Here is an 8,615-nt window from a genome sequence, read left to right as displayed (position 1 = left end):
CCTTGTGCCAAAGATTATTTAAGTTGTTGAAATTATTCCGCTGCGAAGTTTAAAATAATATGATATTGGATTTTGAGGGATAAATATTTATTTATTAGTTTATGTTTTTAGAAAAAGAATGTGACATTCCGTTTAAGTTGAATTACTCTGATTTTTATTATGAAATTTTTATGTTGGGAAAACGGGGTGTTACAATTGGTATCAGAGCAGGTCGGTCCGTCCGGCCAAGTAGATGAGTCGTTGTGTCGTGTCGTCGTGTTTTCTAGTTAGTAGTTATGTTTTATTATGTGATCATGTTTGACTGACTAACCTTAATGTGGTTTTTGTGTAATGTTTGAAGTTACTATTTTGTTTAAGATATTTAAGTAATAATTAAATTCATTTTTCTCTTGTGCTTTGAATTTCGAGGATGAAATTCTTTTAAGGGGGTAGAGTTGTAACGCCCGTTTCGATTATTTAATTATTTTAAATGAGTTTTAGAATATATTTATATGATTAGTGTGATTTATAAGATTTATGTGATTTATATGATTTTAGAGAAATTTATGAGACATTGTGACTTATTTTATTGTTTAATAAAATAAGATTCGAAAATAAAATAAATATTAAGTATTGTGACTTATTTTATTGTTTAATAAAATAAGATTCGAAAATAAAATAAATATTAAGTTGTGGGGTTATTTTGTGTAGAAATATATTTGTTATTTCATGTAGAGATATATTTGTTATTTTGTGTAGAAATATATTTGTTATTTGATGTAGAGATATATTTGTTATTTTTTGTAGAAATATATCTTATTTGGTGTAGAAATATATTTGTTATTTTGTGTAGAAATATATATTTTATTTAGTGTAGAAATATATTTGTTATTTTGTGTGGAAATATATATGTTATCTGGTGTAGAAATATATTTGTTATTCACTGAAGAGGTATATTTGTTATTTGGTGTATTAATATTATTAAGTGGAAGATATATATATTTAATTTAGAAATAAATAAGATTATGAGGAAAAGAGTAATTTTGAGGTGTAAGAGAAATTAGATGAGTGGTTATAAATAAGAGAAGTTAGGTTTAGAGAGAAGAGAAGAGAAGAGAAGACAAAGAGAAGAGAGAAGGGATGTCAATCGATAATTCTAAGGTAAGGGTGAGACTAACTTTCAGTAATATTAAGTCTATAATTCTGATAATTAGATTTAACATGTTGTAGGTTGAGTTTATGAGAATTTGAGAATTAGGGTTTTGAGAGAGATTTGATGATTAGATGATGAAAACTTATTGAATTGATGTAGAAATTGTGTACAGACATTAGATAATCCATAGGATGATTATTGGAAGTAGTTTTGAGGTTAGAACCATGAGATTAGGTGAAACTTGGAGAAAATCTGCATTCTGCCCGAATTTTGAAATTAAAACTGGTATTGATTGGTGCGGAATTGGTCTTAGGTGTAAACACGAAAGTTGTAGGTATGGATGTTAGCTTTCTAATGTCGTTGGTCTCACATCAAAACGATTTATAGAACTTGAGTTATGGTCAAATTATTGCACGTAGGTCAGAGTGAATTTTTATGGACTTTCAGCACAATTTTTCCGAATTTAAAATGAAAATTGGTATTGATCGGTACATAATTGGTCTTAGGCGTAAACATGAAAGTTTTAGATAATTTTTTTAGCTTTCTAGACTCTATTGCTTTGGTTTGACGCGAAAATGATGTTTGGTCTTTGAGTTATGATGAAAATACTACAGGGAGGTCTCAGCGAAATTGCACAGTGACAGCATTCTCTGTTTCATGTTTTTGCGTTTTGTTCATATGTTTCTGTTTTGAATTGATCTTTGTTGTAAACATGAAAGTTGTTGATATCTGTGATACCTTTCCAGTAGCTTTGGTTTGACATGAAAATATGTTGTGGATAATTTATTATGTTTTTACAAAGATACATAGTGAATTATTGTTGATGTTTAAATACGATGTTATATGATGTTGTTTATGATTGATGAATATGATGTTTTAAGATGTTGTTTATTATCATTTGATATTGTTATATTATGATATGACATGAATTATTTATGTGATCCATATGTTGTCAAGATGCTAAGATGTTAAGATGTTAAGACGTTAAGATGATAAGAGTTGTTAAGTCGTCGAGTCGTTATGAAGTCATCAAGTTGTTAAGATGTTATGTTGTCAAGATGTTAAGATGTTAAGATGTCATAGATGTTCATAAAGTTTCTAAGACGTAAAATGTTGAGTCCATGCATACTCATTTAAAGATGAGGGCTCATACCCTGGAGCTTTTACTCAACCACGACGATGGAACTTTTCCTCAACCACGTCGATGGAGCTTTTGCTCAACCACGACGATGGAGCCTTTTCTCAACCACGACGATGAGGGCTTATGCCCTAGAATGGTACCACATGCATTTGCATTTGTCAAGATGATTTGAGAAGTTGAAGTTGCATAGTTGAGTCGAAGTTGTTAAGATGTTAAGATGTCAAGTTGTTAAGATGTTAAGATGTCAAGTTGTCGAGTTGTTAAGATGTTAAGATGTTAAGATGTCAAGTTGATGAGCTATTAATGAAGTGCTTTATGAATGATTATGATGCTTATGATGATTGATTATGAAGTTGTTTATGATAAGATGCTATGTGATTTATGATAAGATGCTACATGTTTACTAATGATGATATGTGATGATCTTCGTGATATTTATGATGATATATATGATGTTATGATTAAGGTGATATATGATGTCATGATTAAGATGATATATGATGTTTGTGATTATTTATTATGATAATATAAGATGAAGTTTATGACTAATGTAGGAAGATTAATGATACTAGTTAATGAAGTTTAAGTTGTTAAATGTGATTGATGAATTTTATGCTTAATATTGTTGTTGGTGAAATCTCACCCCTTTGCTTGAAAATTTTGCTCTTCGTATTAGACATGGCAAAACAACTTGCACCCGCCGGGTCCCCCCGCCCCCGCCCCGATTTTAACGGGGAAAAGCCAAATTAACTGGGTCCGGGTGCGTGTCCGGGGAAAACCCGCAGGTTTAATGCGGGGGCGGGGTCAGGGGCGGGGGATACTCACACCCGCCTCGCACCCGCCCCACACCCGTGCATGAGAATTTACCTTATTACCCTTATTTTCCTTAAATTAGAAGGGGGTATATAAAGAGAAGTGAGCCTGAAACCTAATTTCCTTTTCCTCCCATCGCACACCAACCTTCGTTCTTCTCTTTCTCTTCCATTTCCCAATCCCTTTGTTCCAAGGATACTTGAAAATTCGTTTTCTTCACCGATTCCAGGGTTCGATTCTACCTTCGTTTTCTTCAATACAAGGTTCGATTCTACTGTTTTCTTCACTCTATTCCAGGGTTCGATTCTCACTTCAAACCTCATACCCTAGTTCACTTCAATTCGATTCTCACTTCGATTCGTTCTTTGACGCTTCTTCTATACTTGTTTTTGTTTCAGATCTAGTTTATTTTCCACCTCATACGTTTAATTTGAAGCTCAACTCACTGAATTTGAATATTCTACAGGTTTTTTACTTTTTACTACTAGATTTAGTTCTGTTGATTTTGTTGCTGTAAACTTAACATTAGTTTACAGATTAGTATAACCATGATTAGTTTACAGATTACAGTTTCTATGTAATTAACAACTTCCTTCATGCTTAGTATGAATCCACATTTCAGTTTTAACTGCAACTTCTTAGAGGTTACTGAGTGGTGATTTGAATGTGAGAGAACCAAGCTAGTGAAACTGTGTTCGTGTCTGTTTTCTATGTAATATTTCAATTATGCAGCAGTTTAAATGTTTGTGTTCAATGCATGTTTGAGACCAATTTCTTTAGAGTTTCATCAATAAAATCGTTGTTATTCAGTGAATTTATCAATTTGTACTAGCAAAGATAATTTCCCCCACGCCTACGAAGCAGATTTTTATATGATTATGTACTAACCGTAATAACTTATATACTATGAATTAGAGACTCACATTGATATGCACATGTAAACATCTATACAAACAAATATTTTCGAGAGTGGATTACTTGATTCAACTCATGCAAAGCTGTTATTCAAAACACTCATAGTTATTGCAATTGCTTGATCCTTTGAGAAATTTATCTGAACTGACTTCTAATTGAGATTGGATAGCATAGAATGTAATTTTATATAGTTTCATTCTATCATCTTTTTTTCACTCCTCTCATTTTAGGTGAATGAGATAAAACCAATTTCATCTCATTTGGCATTCAATCATAAAAAATATCCATACAATTTTATTTCATTTCATTGTATTCCATTTGACTTCATTTCAATACAATACAATCCATTCTCCTTGATTTAGAAAGCTGTTTTGTTTTGAATAGGCAAGTTTGTATAAGCTATTAGACATTGATATGCACATGTACTAACCGAAAGATGAGTCGCTGATAGTGTCTAACTTTAAATGTATGGATGAAGAATATACTCATACTACAAAATAAAAGTAATTGGGGATTAAGTAATTGGGGCTTACAGAAGATAATAGTTACTATTTTATTATAGAAGATATTGTATACCATGATTGTCATTAGTATAGCAATTCATTTTAACTATTTGGTTTCTTATTTAACAAAAATGTTTTGAGGCTTTCTTATTTGGTTTGAAATTATTGCTGTTAGTACAAGTTTGGTTTCATTATACTATGTGAGTCTAATAGATTTAATGAATTATTGGTTTTAGATGGCAAATGAAGGTACCTCTCAATCTCAATGTCCACTCATTTCCCAAAGAAGTACACATCAACCATCTCCAAATGGATAAGAAAGTTCACATCAACCAACTCCAAATGAAAGTGCTAATCCATCAATTGCTGCTCCTACTCCCACTCCCACAACAACTGATACTATAGAGGTTGATAGTGCAGCAACACAAACCCAGTCAGAAAGAAAAAGAAGTGAAGTTTGGGATCATTTTGAAAAGGTCATAGTTGATGGAAAAGTTAAGGCTAAATGTAATTATTGCAAGAAGCTTCTTGGTGGATCATCGAATGACGGGACATCGCACTTAAAAGGACATTTATTAATTTGTCCTCACAAGAAGATTTTTGAAGGTAAAACGGATAATAGACAACCAATTCTTACTCCTAAAACTTTTCAAGGTAAACAAGAGTTGTGTACTTGGATTTATAATGCTGAAAATTCTAGGAAAGAGCTTGCACATGCAATTATTTTGCATGAATATCCACTTTCAATTGTGGATCATGTTGGATTTAGAAGATACTCAACTTCTCTCCAACCATTATTTCAAGTCCCTTGTAGAAATACTATTAAAAAGGAGATACTCAAAGTGTATGAATTTAAGAGATCATCAACAATGAAGTTCATCGAAAGTCTTGAAGGAAGAGTGGCCATTACTTCTGACATGTGGACTTCGAGCAATCAAAAAAGAGGGTACATGGTTGTGACTGCTCATTACATTGATGGAAATTGGGCTTTGCATAGTCAGATTTTGAGGTAATTATAATTTCTGCGCTATTTCTGCAATGTTTTTGTTAGTGCAAAGTTCCTTACTATTTTAGGTACAATTTGAATGACTATGATATTTCACTGTTATGTTGCTTGGTTGATATGTATCAATATTATAGATTGATTTGTATCAATATTAGTGATTATTTTCCTATCCCTTTTTGCTGCAATTGTGTTTTGTAAGATAAATTGATTTTGTTTACTATTATGTCATGTATGTATATTCTTGAAAATTTAAGTTTCATTAGTGATGTGTAACTTTAATCTAGTGAATCTTATTATGTCAGGTTTATTTATGTTCCTGCACCGCATACAAGTGAAGTCCTTAGTGATGCGTTGGTTGAGTGTTTGATGGATTGGAACATTGATAAAAAAAATTTCACTATCACTTTGGACAATTGTAGCACAAATGATGCGATGGTTGAAAAGATTAAGGCCAGGCTGAAACCGGATTCAATGTTAAGGGAGGGGGCCTTACTTCATATGCGCTGTTGCGCACACATACTAAATTTGATTGTAAAAGATGGCTTAGAAGTTGTGAAAGATGGAGTAGAGAAGATTCGGGAAAGTGTTGCATTTTGGAATGCAACACCTAAAAGGAAGGAATTATTTGAGAAGACGGCCAATCAATAGAAAATTTCTTGCACCAAGAAATTGGCTTTAGATTGTCCGACTAGATGGAATTCCACTTACAAGATGCTTGAAGTTGCCATTTTGTATGAAGAGGTATTTAATCGATTAGCACTTCAGAGAACTGGGTACACTTCTTTGCCAACAAGTGAACAATAGAGATTTGCAAAAGATATTTGTGAAAAATTGAAAATGTTCAACTCTATCACTGAAGTGTTTTCTGGCACCAAGTATCCAACTGTCAATGAATACTTTCCTAAGATTTGTGAGATTAAAGAAGCAATACTTATGTGGATTGAATCCTCTGATGAATTGATAAGAAAAATGGCCGAGAACATGTTGGTAAAGTTTGACAAGTATTGGAGTGTGATTCATGAAATGATGGGTGTCGCTGCTGTTTTGGATCCAAGGTACAAAACTGTTTTGCTTGATTACTATTACAGAATCTTCTATGGAAATGATGCTGATCATCAAGTTAAGTCAATCCGACAATTGTGTTATGACTTGCTTTATGATTATCAAGCAAGAATGAACAATGATTCTAGTGGTGATTCTCAAATGGTGGATTCTAATGTTGGTACTGTTGGCAGTGATGCTATGAAAAGATATGATTTGTATGTGCTTAGGCAAAAAAGAGCTAGGACTTCATATGTTAGAACAGAGTTAAATGTTTATTTAGATGAGGAAGTTTTACCGAGAAGTTCAGATTTTGATATTTTATTGTGGTGGAAGTTGAATGGTGTCAAGTATCCGACACTTCAAGCAATTGCAAGGGATGTGTTGGCGATTCCAGTTTCGACTGTAGCTTCTGAATCCGCGTTCAGCAGTAGTGGTTATATTGTAAGTTATCATCGAAGCCGACTTCATCCGACTACTTTAGAGGCTTTGATGTGTGCTAGAAGTTGGTTATGGAATGCTGAGAACACGGGTAAATTTTTAATTTATTCATCTGAATATGAATGTATTTGGATTAGTTACTAATTTTGTTTATTTTAAAGATTCCCATTGTTTAATTGTGTTTTATTGATAGGTAATTTTAATGCTATTTTACTCACTGAATTGGAGTCTGATGATGATGAAGGTATATTCTCTTTAAAGTTTGTATTAAATTTGTGAAGTGAAATGTTTATATTCTAACTTTTATTTTTCAACATAGGTGAACCGCCGATAAGTGACGTTAGTTCGGTTGCAATCTCCCGTCTTGAAGATGATGATCTTTAGTTAACTTGTTCAATTGGAACTTTTGTTGTTGTGACTTTTGATGATTTGGAATCCTTTATTGTTCTATTGGTTTCGAGTTGTAATAATATTTAGAAAGAACTAGATGTTATGAGAGAGGTTTTGTTGGTTTTGAATTTGGATTGGATATGAGTTGTAATAATATTTAGACAGAATTGATGTTCTAAGCTTGTTAGAAGCTTTAGTTTTAATTATCTTGTTAGAAGTTTTTGTAATGATTTTATAGGCTATTTTGCCACTGAAACAGGTTTGGTACTTGGTTTGCCACTGAAACAGGTTTGGGTTTGCCACTGAAATTTGAAAATAGGCTCACTGCATTTTTTTTTTTATTACACTTTTCACGGGTGGGGGTGGGGGCAGGTCTGGGACACCCGTCCCCATTGGGGGCAAAGATTCTATCCCCGCCGGGTCTGGGGGCGGGGCTGGGTAGTGTGAAACGGGGCCGGAGACGGGTGTGTCAAAACCCGCCCCCGCCCCGCCCCGTTGCCATGTCTACTTCGTATGGGTAACTTGCAGGTAACCAAGATTAGTTGCGGTCGTGAGTGGACACCTCACAAGTGTGTCTTAGGTGCTCTGATACGTAACAGGATGGGATTATGTCTTTACTTTCTGTTCCTTACGTATTACTTTATGAATCTTTCAAGAATTGATGTTGAACTAAGTTTTATGATATTTTATATTGAGGCCCTTGTGCCAAAGATTATTTAAGTTGTTGAAATTATTCCGCTGCGAAGTTTAAAATAATATGATATTGGATTTTGAGGGATAAATGTTTATTTATTCAGTTTATGTTTTTAGAAAAAGAATGTGATATTCCGTTTAAGTTGAATTACTCTGATTTTTATTATGAAACTTTTATGTTGGGAAAACGGGGTGTTACATCAGTCGGAGTTAAAAAAATTTGAATTGACCTCTTGAAATATTTACATTGGACATTAGCTTCAACTTTATTAGTCTGAGACATGATTCATTTGACAGAAGTAGATATAAGAGTAAATATCATAATAAAATAAAATGAAAGATACGATAAAATAAATTGTGGATTAACCAAAGACATATATTTATATATAATAGAGATATGTTGCGTAAATGTTTGCATGTTTATGTTGTAGTTTCCAGTTTTAGGGTTTATGTATAATTTGCACTCGAAGTGTTTGATGAAATGTTTGAATGAGTTTTTTTTATTGATTGTTTAATTTCTTATGGTGTAGATCTGAAACA

Source organism: Medicago sativa, chromosome 2, assembly GCF_051527215.1.
Source record: "Medicago sativa cultivar Bolivia chromosome 2, Bolivia_mono, whole genome shotgun sequence".
Taxonomy (NCBI): Eukaryota; Viridiplantae; Streptophyta; class Magnoliopsida; order Fabales; family Fabaceae; genus Medicago; species Medicago sativa.
The sequence above is the reverse complement of the archived record's forward strand: the minus strand, read 5'-3'. Positions refer to the sequence as shown.